At 48.0% G+C, this 15,446-nt stretch overlaps 1 protein-coding gene across 1 annotated transcript in view; it reads left to right on the top strand.

Annotated features, from left to right (window-relative positions):
• The window catches only part of LOC136164029 (protein regulator of cytokinesis 1-like), a 146,659-nt gene that overhangs the window by 43,696 nt on the left and 87,517 nt on the right, over positions 1–15,446 (top strand).

Genomic DNA, 15,446 nt, shown 5'->3' with positions numbered 1-15,446 from the left:
GAATGTTGAGAAACAACATTAAACCAACTTTTTCACTCTCCTCTTTCATGTTCATCAAGAGGCTCTTTAGTTCCTCTTCACTTTCTGCCATAAGGGTGGTGTCATCTGCATATGTGAGGTTATTGATATTTCTCCCGGCAATATTGATTCCAGCTTGTGCTTCATCCAGCCCAGTGTTTCTCATGTTGTATGTACTCTGCATATAAGTTAAATAAGCAGGGTGACAACATAGAGCCTTGATGTACTCCTTTCCCTATTTGGAACTGGTCTGTTGTTCCCTGTCCAGTTCTAACTGTTGCTTTCTGACCTGCACACAGATTTCTCAAGAGGCTGGTCAGGTGGTCTGGTATTCCCATCTCTTTAAGAATTTTCTGCAGTTTGTTGTGATCCACACAGTCAAAGGCTTTGTCATAGTCAATAAAGCAAAAATAGATGTTTTTCTGAAACTCTCTTGCTTTTTCAATGATCTAGCAGACATTGGCAATTTGATCTCTGGTTCCTCTGCCTTTACTAAAACCAGCTTGAACATCTGGAAGTTCATGATTCATGCATTGTTGAAGCCTGGCTTGGAGAATTTTGAGCATTACTTTACTAACATGTGAGATGAGTGTAATTGTGTGGTAGTTTGAGAATTCTTTGGCATTGCCTTTCTCTGGGACTGGAATGAAAACTGACCTTTTCCAGGCCTGTGACCAGTGCTGAGTTTTCCAAATTTGCTGACATATTGAGTGCAGCACTTTCATGGCATCATCTTTTAGGATTTGAAATGGCTCAACTGGAATTCCATTACCTCCACTGACTTTGTTCGTAGTAATGCTTCCTAAGGCCCACTTGACTTCACATTCCAATATGTCTGACTCTAGGTGAGTGATCAAACCATCGTGATTATCTGGGTCATGAAAATCTTTTTTGTACAGTTCTTCTGTGTATTCTTGCCACCTCTTCTTAATATCTTCTGCTTCTGTTAGGTCCAAACCTAAAAAAAATGCTACCAGTGAACTTATTTACAAAACAAAAATAGACTCACAGACATAGAAAATAAACTTATGGTTACTGAAGGGGAAAGAGGATGGGTGATGGATAAATTAGGAGTTTAAGATTAGCAAATACACACTACTATGTAAAAAATAGGGCTTCCCTGGTGGCTCAGACGGTAAAGTGTCTGCCTGCAATGTGGGAGACTCGGGTTCAATCCCTGGGTTGGAAAGGTCCCTGAAGAAGGAAATGGCAACCCACTCCAGTACTCTTGCCTGGAAAATTCCATGGACTGAGGTGCCTAATAGGCTACAGTCCCATCGCGTCTCAAAAGAGTTGGACACGACTGAGCGACTTCACTTTCACTTTCACTTTTCATGTATAAAATAGATAAACAACAAGGTCCTACTGTACAGCACAGGAAACTATATTCAATATCCTGTAATAGACCACATTGGAAAAGAAAAAAAAAGGAATCAATATCTTCATAAAAATCAATATTTTTAGCAGGAGATTCTGTTGATACTTCCTTGAAGCTGCAGAGAAGAAGGCATCTGAGAAGAGGGATAAAGAAGAGAGAAGAGGGAGAGAAAGGAGGGGCAAGGCCTTCGTGGGTACCAGACAGTTTTATTTTTGTAGGTCCCACCCCAGAGTGTATGAAAGAATTAAAATGCACCCACATCCCACATTAAATAGAATTATTTTGCTATAAAATACTTGGAAAGAATTTTTATAATTTTGCTTTTGAAATTATTTGGCTGAAGTTTACTCATTTAGTTTATGATCTGCTCCGACTTCCCAGTCCTCCTCACGCATACTCAGAAATCTGTACAAGGCGAGGGAATCAAAGGTACAAATTGCTTTCAAATGGAGGGAGATTTTCATGATACCTAATTGGACAATTAATGATGTTTGAATGTATTCATTAAAAATTTACTATTTCCAATTTTGCTCTTTTGTATTTTGGAGTAACTTTATTTTTCCCAGCTCACAACAGTTTGATGGGTAGAGTTTATGGATCCCAAATACTTGACTTTGTAGGGTTTGCTTTGCCATGAAGTGTTTACAGTCAAGCCATGCAGGGAAGCGGGGGTGGGGTGGGTGGCGGGGTCGGGGAGCCTGAGCTTCCTAGAGGGAGGGGCTGGGGTAGGCTCTTCTGGCTGGTCCTTCCTCCAGCGGCCCTGCCTGCTAGGCCAGAGCTTTGCCACTGAACCAAGGACTCAGGCTGGGGGAAAAGGCCCCAGTCTGGAGTCTGGGAGAGGTGCCTCGGGAAACCCTGGGTCAGCTGGGTCAACCTGTCACACCCAATTCCGGACCTGGGGTTATGAGACCCTCATCCCAGGCAGGGGGAACTTCTGAGGTCCCCTGGGGCCAGGCCGTGGGGCGCCTGTACTTTGTAACTTGGATTTGTGGTAACTAGCCCTGGGGGGACAGAGGAGGAGAACAGAAAGTCACTTGATGGCCTCCTGCTTTCAGTCACGACAGAGGTTTTATGATCTGAGAGGTGAACTGGGGAGCAGGCACAGACGATTTAATCTTCATCCTAACATACTGAATGAAAACACAGACAAAAGGGTTTGAGTTTAAAAAAAAAATTTTTTTTTTAACAAAGAAGAAATAAAACTCCCAGCTCACTTCAGGTAATGGTGCTGGAGTTTTGCAGCCTTCCAGGTGGACGTGGGAGTGTCCCTGGCTCCAGGCAGCTGCCTGGGGGGAAGCTTGCAGTTCAGCTGTGGTGACCTGGCCAGAGACAGACACTTAGGGGGACCTATCACCGAGGTCCATAACTCAGGCTCAGAAGCCCTGCTGTGGGTCTGCAGAGTGCAGGCTGCTGTCCCCAACTTCCACTCACTGCAGGACAGCGTGTCTCCCTCCCTGGCAGAATGCAACTGAGGGAAATCACATTAGCAAATGAGGTGTTGTGATTGATGGGGTCTCTTCTGGATGTCAGGATGATGAATGGGCTGCAGGAGTGGGCCTGACCACAGGATGGGGGCCGTGCGGGGACCACACCCAGCAAGCCTGGCGCACTGGGACTCTGTGCTAACACAGGGGAGGGACACAGGGCATTTGAATGAATGGTCCATTGATGAAAACTTCGATATGGTCAGCGCTGTGTGGGGGCAGCGAGTGGAGGGCTGGATGTTGTCAACTGTTTCCTGAGGCACTAGAATCCGATGGATGAGTGACTCCCTGACTCAGATTGCTCTGAAGGGCTCTTCCACAGGCCCCCAACTGCCTCCCACACTAGCCATGGGTTTGGTCAAGGTGATGCTACATGCCGTCATAAATTAACCCCTAAATTTCAGTGGCCTCAGGGTGCTTTGTGGCTGAAAGCACCCTTTCAGGGTAGTTTGTGGCTCACTTACGTGACAGTTCAACATGGGTGTTCTTGGCAGGCCTGTGACTTTCCTCCAGGTGGTGACTCAGGGACAAGGCTTTTTTCATCTGTGGCCTCATCATCCCTCAGGGCCTTGCAGCCTCTCCATATGTACAGCGAATGAGCAGAACGTGGAGAACGCACACATGCCTTTCGAAACCGCTTAGCTGGGAAGTGATCACCTCTCTACCGTTGGTGAGAATTAGTCACAGAGCAGATAGTACGTCTGGATGAAAGGAGGGCTGGGGCCCATCCTCACTGGGCAGTTGATAGCCAGAAAAAAAAAAACAAAAAAAAAAACTTCTGTTCTACAGAGAGGGACAATGGAGAATAAACCATCTCACTATTCACTCCCCAGAGGCCTTCATCCTTGCCATCCTCCTCCTCGCTACCCAAATAGCTAACACACACACACACTCATGTACACACACATGCACACACACACACACATGTTACATTCTGGTCTGCCCTCCGTGCTTTGCATATTTTAAATCATGTAACTCTCACAATGACCCAATGAGCAATTACTACTCTGTTTCACCTGGTCTAAGATGCACAGTTTCTTTTCACACACTAGTTTCTCTGAAATCAGAACACAGTCAATAGCATCTTTTGATCACTGTCAGTTAGGCAGCAGTCATGGTGGCTGTGTGTGGAAAAACTTCCCCTGACACTGACACTTTCTAAAAAGATCCAGAGAGTTCCAGCATCTACAGATATGGAAACTGGTGCCCAGAGAGGTTTAGTAACTTGCCCAGAGTCACACAGTCGATGAGTGGCTTCCAATGGATTGGAAGACTTGCTCTGGGGAACCAGCCATGTTTAACAACTGTCCTCTCCCAGACCTCTCCCTAGAAGAAGCATTTTTCCACATCCAAGATTAGGTTCCCCGAAACTTATAGAAACCCAATTCTTGCCAGAGTGATGGGGCTACAAGGACATCTGCTGAAGCCAGGATGCTTGCAACATTCTTGCCTGGCTAATAATTTAATCTCTCAAAAAGAAACAAGCAGAACTGGCAGGATACACCAAATTCTAATCAGCTAATAGGGATGCCGTGGTGAAACGAAAGTGACAGAAACCTGGGAAGAAAAGGACTTTATCATCCTAGCATTGACAATGTCACAGGAAGGGAGTGGTGAGCAAAACCTCATAACCTACCAGTTATGTAGGGTGGGCCTTGAGAAAGTAGATAGTTTCCAAATAGAGAAAATCTAGTGGCCCTAAAAAGATAACTCGAAAGATCAATGTGGCCCCTTGAAAAACTCAAAATAGAAAAGCAAAGCAAAGATTGTGACTGACAGCAACAAACAAGGAAAAAGATGGAGATGGTGGGGGAAGGGGCAGTGCAGCATACTGACAGAACAAAACCAGACAACACACCCCCAACTCAGATCAGATGGTAGAGTGTATGTCAGGAATACCCCAGCCAGAAAGTGTCAGAGCTGAAAAGGAACTTTGATAGAGATGGCTGAACGTTTTCCTTCTAAAATCATTCTGGTCTTCCTTGAACAGTCAACATCCCTGGGAACTGTCTGAACATGGGGGTAGCAACCTGATGCCCAGAGAGGTGGGAGGTACATGGGCCCAGGTGAAATGACTTTCAGTTCTGGGAAAAATTGCTGCTGAAACCTGGTGATAAGAGGAGAGCTGAAGATGAGAGATGGATGAAGATTCTCGTGATCTTCCAGATGGAACTTGGAAGGTGGAGACAATGAAGCAAGTCCCACAGTAGACAGGAGCAGGTTGTGATTATAAATGGTGGATGCAGCTGAACAGACCCGCCCTTGCAGCCCCCTGGGCTCTCTCGAGTCTCACCCAGCTCTGCCCCCAGGCCAGTCGCAGGGTTGGTGCTACCCTGCCTGCCACACTCACATGGGCACTCCCTTGTGTCCTAACCCTAACCTCCCACACCCCACAGAGCGCTCTGGGGCACACTTGCTGCAGCAGGAGCACCCCCAGGTGCCTTCTGGGTGCCCTCCCATGTGGAAGCAGGAGTGCCGGAGTATGAACGCCCAGGGTGAAGCTGGAGCTGATGGGTGCTCCCGCTTCCCCTGACAGGCAAGCAGCTCTGAAGTACATTTTATACAGCTCCTGGGGCAGCCCTGTGGAGCCCAGAGACAAGCAATGGGAGAGGCCAGCTCCCTTTTGCCCACTTCATTCCCTGTCCCACCCTCCTGCTCTCTGGTCACAGTCCTCAATAAGATGCCTTCAGCTAACCTTTGTCTCAGAAACTGCTTTCTGCAGAGTGATGGAAAGTTTAGAAAACAGAGAGCCTAAGGCTTCCCTGGTGGTTCAGTTAGTAAAGAATCTGTAAGCAATTCAGGAGACCTGAATTTGATCCCTGAGTCAGGAAGATCCCCTGCAGAAGGAAATAGCAACCCACTCCAGTGTTCTTGTCTGGGAAATCCCATGGACAGAGGAGCATGGCAGGCTACAGTCCATGGGGTTGCAAAGAGTTGGACATGACTTGGTAACTAAACAAACAAACAAGTCACCCATTCCTATCTCCCTGACTCAACTTCTACAATATTGAGAAATTCCTCATGTATGCACATTGTTTTACGTATTTACTCTCATGAACTCATGAACTGTAGCCCACTAGGCTCCTCTGTCCATGGACTTCTCTAGGCAAGAATACTGGAGTGGGTTGCCATTTCCTTCTAAAGGAGAGCTTTTTGACCCAGGGATTGAACCCAGGTCTCCCACATTGCAAGCAGACTCTTTACCAACTGAACTACCAGGGAAAATGCTTACTTTCATGAGTTTCACATAATTTTGTAGATTTCTTTTCTGAGTTCACATTATATCTACATTTTCCCCCTGTGTTACCACATATGTTTTAAAAAAATATTATTCCTTTAATGCTGCCAATGCTTTTCCATGGAGAGGATTTATCACAATCGACTTTGCCATTTCCCTGAGTCTTGGGCTCTTAGGTCACAGCTGTTAGCATTGTGGTGGGGTTATCAAGTCTAAGAATTTGAACAACTTCATGGTTCTCAATACATAGCAATAAAATAAATGACTTTGACAGCCTATAAAGAGAAAGTGAAGATGCCTAGGAACCAACATCACTTTGCAAAGAGCAAAGGAAACCTGGAAGACTCCATTCTCTCTTCTGGCATAGGTACCAGAGGTAAGGGAATTCTGTATATATCATTGTTTCAGCTTGCACACACTCTGGTTATACTTTGTGGACAAAATGGATGAGAACACAGATAGGATCAGAGATGGCTAAATTATCATTCATCAGTTCTACTGATTAAAAAGTTGATGTCCATAAGCCGGAAGATCTTTCTTTGGTGGCCTGACTTGTTCAGCATTTTTGTCACTGAACAACAATGGATGATGGATGGATGGATCCATGGATGGATGGATGGATGAAGAAGCAGATTGCTCTTGTGTCCCAATTAGAGGGATGAACAATATGTTGAGTTCAAAGACAAGACTGGAATAGATCTTGAGAAGTTAGAAGAATGGACTATCGTTCAGCAGGATGAAATGTTACATAAGGCATTTAGTTAAAAAAATCAACTGCATATGGACAGGATGGGGAAGCCCTGCCTTACTTAATAGCTGTTCATGCGAAACAGACCCAGAGACTACAGTTGACCTCAAGCTCAATATGAATCATCTGTGCTGTGTGCCTGCCAAGGAGACTAATAGAATGTTGGGCCACGTTAAGAGAAGTCTAATATTAAGAACAGGGGAGGAGGCTCCCAGGCTCTGATTAATCAGACCACAGTGGGAACATCGAGTCAAGTTCTCTAAGTCAGTTTTTCAGTGACACATGGACAAACTCATTTCTTCATAAAACATTTATTGAATGCCTACTACATGCCCAACATTGTGCTAGTTGCAGAGGATGCACAGATAAAAGAGACAAGTTCCTGGCACACATGGGATTCAAGTCGCAGCCTAGGGATATCAATAGTGTTCAGATTTCACATAACATTTAATAATTTAGAAAGCAAAACTTAGAAAGCTAAAATATATTCTGTCAGCTGTGCTTAGGGACTTTAAATGTTCTCAGGAAACACATGAACATCACACACACACTCAAACACACACACTGTGTGTCTTCATTGATACTGTGGTGGTCTTCATTTGAGGTGGAAATTTAATACAGATTTCCTCTCCTCCACCTGCCCTTGAAATTAAAAGATGCTTGCTCCTTGGAAGAAAGACTATGACAAACCTAAACAGCAATATTGTAAAGCAGAGACATCACCTTGCTGACAAAAGTTGATATAGTCAAAGCTATGGTTTTTCCAGCAGTCATGCATGGATGTGAGAGTTGGACCATAAAGGAAGCTGAGCAGCAAAGAATTAATGCTTTTGAACTGTGGTGTTGGAGAAGACTCTTGAGAGTCCCTTGGACAGCTAGAGATCCAACCAGTCCATCCTAAAGGAAATGAGCCCTGAATATTCATTGCAAGGACTGATGCTGAAGCTGAAACCCCAATACTTTGGCCACCTGATGCAAAGAACTGACTCGTTGGAAAAGACCCTGATGTTGGGAAAGATTGAAGGTGGGAGGAGAAGGGGATGACAGAGGATGAGATGGTTGGATGGCATGACCAACTCAATGGACATGAGTTTGAGTAAACTCCACAAGTTGATGATGGACAGGGAGGCCTGGTGTGCTGCAGTCCATGGGGTCACAAAGAGTCAGACACAACTGAGCAACTGAACTGAACTGATCACCACATCACAGGAGTGACTGGGGAGCTGACCACTGTTTTCACCGCTTAGGGGACCCAGGCTGGTAAAGCAACTAGAATGTGGAGAACGTGGGTCACTGTGACAAGAGAAACAAAGAGTACAGAAAATTATACCGCAGCACTTAAAGCTCCCACTAGGAGATGACACATAAGCCACAGAGTCTCGTGATCGCTTAACTCTGGGGGCAGAGAAAGCTCATCCTACCATGTGACGGGGCGGGGGAGAAGTGGAGCCGTTTGGTGAAACCCGAATGACCAGCACACTAGTCATCGGCTTCCGGAATACTGCCGGGTAGTTGTGGAGTGGCCGGGACACTTCCTCGGTCCCAATCACTCAGCAGCCTCCAGCTTCCTAGCCGCCCTGGTCTTGGCAGACTACAAGCCCCCTGGCCACATCCAGGAAGGATTTCTCAGAAAGTCAGCCTTTATCCTGCTCCCCTGATTACCTGCGTTCCATCCCTTCCGCTTAGTGTCGCTTTGGTATCATCTATTTCCTACTGATCCCTGATGGACACGAGCTGCCTGTGTGCTCTGCCCTGGCCTCCAAGACTGCCACCCTCAGCACCACCCTCCTTCGACCCTGAGCACAGTCCTTCGAGGTTGCTGGGGAGGCCTCCTCAGCTCCTTGTTTACTGAGAGAAAAAGCAAGACCCATGGAATTTGAATAACTCATCCAGGGTCGTAGAATCAGACAGTGGCAGAGCTGGGTCGCAAACCCAGCTTCTTGCAGTTTTGCTCGCTCCGCTGAACCACATCTAAACCACAGTGTGCAGAGAAGCACAGCACCAAGAGAGGATCCTAGAGGGCTGGACACAAGGTCTCACAAGGAAGACTCAAGACCGCTTAGGGAGTGTGGGAGCCAAAAGAGTTGACTTAAGATACCATTAATGCACCTATGTGAAGTCTATAAAAATGGTGCAGATGAACCCATTTCCAAGGCAGGAATAGAGACCCAGACGTAGAGAACAAAAATGTGGGCACAGCAGGGGAAGAGGAGGGAGCAACAGACTGGGAGCTTGGGATTGACATATATACACTACCATGTGTAAAACAGACAGCTCGTGGGAAGCCGCGATAAAGCACAGGGAACTCAGCTCAGTGCTCTGTGATGACCTGGGGCGAGGGGATGGGGGTAGCAGAGATATGTGCAGATGGCTTGTTTACTTCATTGTACAGCAGAAAGGAACAAAGCACTGTAAAGCAATTATATTACAATTTAAAAAAATACTTTAAGTGTACTGAAGCAGACTGCATTTTCCAGAAAATGGTCACAGCAATATTTCTGGTCCCACATGCTCCTCCCTGAAAACAGAGAGACACTCAGCAGACTGAAATAAGAGTCAAGGAGAACCAGCAGGCCATGGTCACCATGATCCTGGCAGGGGCAACCTACCGAAGAGACTTTGGAAAGAAAGTCAAGGTGGTTACTAGAACTTCTGGCAAAAGAAAGCATCATTTGCTGAGATGAGAAACTTTAGAGGAAGAGTGATTTGGGAAGGAATTGATGAGTTTATTAATGGATTTATTGATTTTGAGGTGTTACAATGATTTCAGCTACAAGGAACAGAATACCTAACCGGAAGTGATTTAGAATAAAGATGTGAGTTTACTCATGTAGCAATAAGCCCAGAGATTCCAGGATTAGTTCATTTGTCCAATCAAATAATCAATGATGCAACATAATTTGCACATCAAAGTTGTTCCCTCACGGTTACAAAGGCTGCTGAAAGTCTAGACACTACCTCTGTATGCAAACTTTTGGCCAGAGAAGAGCAGAGTTTCCATTCATGAGCGTGTTTTAGTAAAGAGGAGAAGTTGTCCTATGTCCTTTGATCAGGATGAAGTCATATGTCCATGTCTTAGCTGCAAGGGAGGCTGGAGAACAACCAGGTGACTTTTACAGCCCCTCTGTGGGAGGTGGACTTCGAGTCTGATCTAGTGAAATTCAGGAAGCAGAAAAATGAAAGCTCTGAGTCTGGAGGTTCTTGGGAGAACAGTTCAACCCCAGACACATGAGGAGACCTGGAGCCCAGATGCAAAGAGCTGTGCTTCCCCAGGGAGTTGGGGCACCAGAGAAATAGCTACAGTACTTGGTCAAGGGAGAAAGCTGAAACTGAACCAGGGAGACAGGTGTGAGAGAGAGTTCCCCTTTTGCTAAGGACAAGCTGACTTGAGGCAGGGGGCAGACTTCTCATTCCCCTGAGGCCTCTCTGTGGATAGCCGATGCCCGTGGTGGGGAAACCTGCTAGCCAGGCCATGGTAGGGAAGGGATTAGAGGACACGGAGAAGGAAAGAGCCTCATGCTGCGGAAGTGATCCCAGTGGGCGCTTACCTGGAGAAGCAGCCTCTGAGGAAGTAGTACTTTTAAATGGACTTGGGCGAGATGGGTTCATATCATGGGTTCTTCTAGGCTCACCTGAGGCTGAGCCCTAAGCTCAAACCAGCTGAAGGAGCCCAGTCTGGTTGGAGCCTATTGCGGAACCCAGAGACCCTGTAGAACATTCATGCTGTGAGCACTGCCCGGGGGCTCGGGAACTGGGTAGGATCCAGCACTGATGAGTGAAGCCCAGCATGGATCATGGTGTCTGTGCGGAGGCAGGGGTGCTCACCAGCATTCCACTCGCCCCACAACTGTTCTCACCCCCTTAAAGGGAAGAAGGATCCTGGGTCTATTTCTAACAATGAACTATCTCACCCCCCACTTTGTGAATGTCTGCTGATGAGATAACAGAGTCCCAGCTCAAAGCAGCCTGCAACAAGAGGGGATAACAGCTACTCTGAAGAGTCCAGCTGCAGTTTGAGCGACAGAATAATAAAATTATTATTTTATAGTAAAATTTTGGGCTGTTTGTCACTGCAGCATAACATCACATATTTTTACCAGTACACAGTACGTGCTTGATACCCATCCATTTAAATTATAGCCACTGACTGATTATTTGACCCTGGGCCAGTCCTTTTCTCTCTAGGCCTCAGTGTCTCCATCTAAAAACTGGGAGTGTTTACACTTGCTTTATTTATAGGATTGTTGCAAGGACTGAATGTGGCAGTACTTGGCTTGGTATGAGACACAGACAAATCTTGTTCATGTCACTTCCATTTCCATGAATAAGACATAAAGAGGTAGGCAGTAAGGACCCTGACCTGGAGGGTGTCCAGTTTCATTCATGGCACAAAGTGAGCTGGGTTCTGTGACATCCTTGAGGGTAGGAAATGACATTCCCTAATGACTGGTTGAATGTATGGCTGGAGTGTCCCAGTTTTTTGGCTGGTGGGTCTTTAAAGTGGAGAGGAGATAAGGTCTGCCCTTCCCGATTTGTCAGGGCTTCCCAAGCCTGCCTCATCTCAAAACTGGGTGTAACTCAAGGAGTCTTCCTAAGACTAAGTCTTCCTAAGTTGCCCACTTTGCTCTATTGCCCTGCCATCCTCCAAGTTTGCTCCAGGAGGGAAGTCAGTGGTTACATGACTGTCCCAGCTGCTCATGTCATTCTGGACATCCATCTCAAGAGGTGGGGGAGAGTTCCAGGAGAACTCTGCCAGCTCTGGGTCCTCTTCCTTGCTTGGGTTCCAGAAATCTTGGTTCTGAGGTTGCTGCTTTCTCCATGTGTCTGGCTGTGGGCATGGAGACTTAGGAGCAGCAAATGATAGCTTGATCAGTCCCCGGGGGGAGAGAGGGGCTGAGGAGGTGGGCTGTGAGCTGGGTGGGGGGAAGGGGTCCCGAGGCTGGCCTGAGGAGGGAGAGGCTGTCGCAGAGGGCCAAGGTCAAGCCCATAGCCCACCTCCAGGTGCCCAGTGGCATCTGAGTGATTCTGGAAACAAGACTCTGGGGCTCAAGTTCTTGACGGTGTAGCCCTGGACAAATCACTTACGACTCCTCTGTTTCCATCTCTGGAAAATGAAGCACATGCCTGTCTCACAGACCACACGGTAACGGACTGTGCACTGCTGTGCTTTCAGCAGGAGGTAAAGCCTGCTGTCGGTGGGGCAGCCCCCTGGGAAAGGCAGCCGAGCAGGGGATGAGGACTGGGGAACGGCTGACGATGACCCTGCTGAGGACGGAGGGGCTGGATTCCAAGGCAGCAGGGAAGCAGAGGGCAGGAGACGGGACTGCTGGCTGCGTTGGCACCAGGCATCCGTTTCTCACGTCTCGCTTGGCCTTGGAGAGCAGCAGAGCTGGCCTCCCTCCCCAGCTGTTCCTCGTGCTCCAGATAAATTGTTTCCGCCTGAGCTGCCTCCTCCTCCCCCAGCCCTCTTCCTGTTGCAACACCTCGGCCGGCCGGGCAATAAACACCGGCCCTATCTCTCTCCACCAGTCCCTGGCTTCCTGCCGGCACAGGCTAACCCTCCTCCAGCCCCGGCCAGATGTGCCCGTGGCTTTCCCAGCTGTTCCCTTGACCCCTGAGTCAAAGCTGTCTATGTCTAGGGATTGCCCTTGGAGCTCCCCACACTCTCCTTTCTCCTCCCCCATCCTATGAGGACGGGAACTGAGAGGGTCCCAGGCTGCCTTTTCACTGCAGTTTTCTCTCACCTTCAGCTCCTTAACAGCCTCTATAGACTCCAGCATTGATGCCCACCATGTCTTCATTGTGCCCCCAGCACCTGCTTCCCAGATTCTCCAGGCTGGTTTCTCCCCAACCCCCCTAGAGGTACCCAAGCCCTCCAAGTGTTCCAGAATCCTCCTGACTGGGATAAGACAAGTCCACCCAGATGAGGAGCTCCAGACCCATCTCCTCCTCCCTCCCAAGAGACACGTTCCTTCCAGGGTCTCCACGTGGCCTCATCTTCCCAAGGGAGGGTTATCTCCATTTGTCCTACCCTGGCCCTGGCCCTGAACCCCATCCACAGCCATTCTTCCAGGGCGAACGGGGCTTCTCTTCTTTCTTGGTCTCCAGAGGAGCTGGGGGCGCAGTCCTACTATTGGCTAGGAAAGGAACTTTATGGGCCTGAATAGGATTCTGGAGATTGTGGCCCAACCTTCCAGGCCTCCGTGCCCTGACCTGATCAGCAGGACACAGCTCCATGGCTGCCCCACATCCCTGACAGACGGCAAAGATGCCCATATCTGTCCGTTCAGATGACCCAACAGGACATTGGTGGATAGTCCCAGACCTCTCTCTGTCACACACACACACGCACACACACGTGTGTGTGCACACACACACACACCTCAGAAAGCCAGCAGGAAAGGTAGGGGAGCAGCACACCTAACCAACTCCTCTATTGGCACACATTTGATGTAACTGTGGTTAAGAGCATGATGAAAAGACCACCTAGAGAAACTGTGAGAAGATGCTTCTGGTGGAATTCAGGGGAAACTTGAGTGTTGCCTAAGGAGACTTCCTCCCAGAGGTCAGGGCCACCTGTGCTCCTGTCCCTGAGGGTGGAAGCGTGCTGAGTTTCTCTCCACCCAGTCTCTCTGGAGCTCACCCTTGCCTAGCCACAGGTCCTCTGTCACCTCCCCGTCCCTTCTCTGCAGCTCTGGAGGTCTTTCCACACCCCATGGCTTCCTCATTCCCCACAAGTCCTGGTACCTGGACTGATGGCACAGGCTGGGTGAGTTGATTTGAGAAAAGGACAACTAGAGAAAGGGACATAGAAATCATTCTCGCCACCTTTCTTTTTGTACAGGGATGTAATTGAGGCCCAGAGGTAGTAGCTGGCAGTTACAGTACAAGGATCTACTGAATATTTGCTGTGGGCTGAGCATTTTACATCTATTTAATCCATGGGGTCACAAAGAGTCAGGCACGATTGAGTGGCTGAACTGAATCCACACAACAATCCCCTGAGAAAAGTACTGTCATTCTTCCCATTCTACAAACCTGAAAACAGAATCTGGGTAAGGTTAAATGCCTTGCCCGAGGATACCCAACTACTAAGTGTTATAACAGAGATTCTGCCCCAAGCTAGTTCAATGCCTTAAACCCAAGCTGTGCTGCCTCTAGTGTAGAAAAGGGCTTTGGGAAGCAATTGGTCCAAAGTTACACAACAAATTTGGGGAGCAGCTGGGCCCCCCACCCAGGATGGGCCATAACTTGCCGCCCATCCTTAGGAGTCAGGTCCTTAGTGGGCAATTGCTGATGATGAGGACAGTGGCCTGAAGGATTCCTGCTGGCCCTCTCAGATCCCAGCTGAGCTGAGCTCTGGGGGAATGTCAGAGCTGGGAGCCGTGGGAGCTGAACTCCTCACAGAGACCTGGTCAGGGTCACAGGTGAGCTGGAGGCAGAACCTAACACCCTAACCAGCTCCTCCCAACTCTGGTTCCAACCGTGCCAGAGTGGGCCAGGCCTTCCCAGGGTGACGTCAGCTCCAAGAGTATTTTGGCGGTCAAGTCTCAATGGCAAGTCCCAACAAGTTCTCTTTGAGGGGTTAAGATTAGCACAGGGACCTCAGCTATGACTCATGGAGGTGACTGGGGTCAGGTCAGCCTGGCTCCCATTACCACTCTCCTCTGATTCACCAGTGGAAAAAAATGGTCCAAGATGTTTTCCTGGCTACCAGCTTCTTCTCTCTGCTTCCTAACCAACTGGGCAATGCAGAGCAGGGGCGGGGCCCTCCATTTCTCAGGCTTAGAACCTGGGCTACCAACAGTGACCGGGGATTCCCTTCTTTGGGGTCCACTCTGATGTACCCCAAACCTTCTCTCATTTTATTAATATCCATCCTCCCCATCTAAATGGCTTAAACCCAGCTTTCTGTTTCATAGGGAAACCCCAGTTCAGGTGGTGGCCTGATGCAATCAGCTCTGCCCATGCCTTGCTGTGGCTGCTCAGATTTCACTGAACATTTGGAGTTATGATGGCCTCAATGCAAGAATAAGAGATGCACCATTTGTATGCTTCATGTCACTTTCACAGTCTTAAATTCACAAAGGGCTCAGTGTCCCATGAACTATCTGTGTGTGTGGAGAGAGAGCTTGGGAAGTACAGGTCTGGATATTTCATAAGGATCCAGGGGCCTGCCTTCAGAAATCTCAGACCAGGGCTGGCAGAACTCAACTTCCCCATCTGTAAGATGGGCATTTGTACTTGACAGCCTGTTAGTGTCTCAGCCTCAGGCTGGCTTTCCCAGTTCAGCTACTCAAGTGCACTTGCCCTTTCAGACATAACCTTAGCTTGCCTGAGAGTCCCTTGGACTGCAAGGAGATCAAATCAGTCAATCCTAAAGAAAATTAATCCTGAATATTCAATGGAAGAACTGATGCCGAAACTGAAGCTCCAATTCTTTGGCCACCTGATTTGAGGAACGGACTCATTGGAAAAGACCCTGATCCTGGGAAAGACTGAAAAGCAGGAGAAGGAGACAGCAGAAGATGAGATGGTTGGATGGTATTACTGACTCAATGGACATGAGTTTGAGGAAAT

Source organism: Muntiacus reevesi, chromosome 3 (genome assembly GCF_963930625.1).
Source record: "Muntiacus reevesi chromosome 3, mMunRee1.1, whole genome shotgun sequence".
In the NCBI taxonomy this organism is placed as follows: domain Eukaryota; kingdom Metazoa; phylum Chordata; class Mammalia; order Artiodactyla; family Cervidae; genus Muntiacus; species Muntiacus reevesi.
This window is presented reverse-complemented; position numbering and strand designations above follow the sequence as displayed.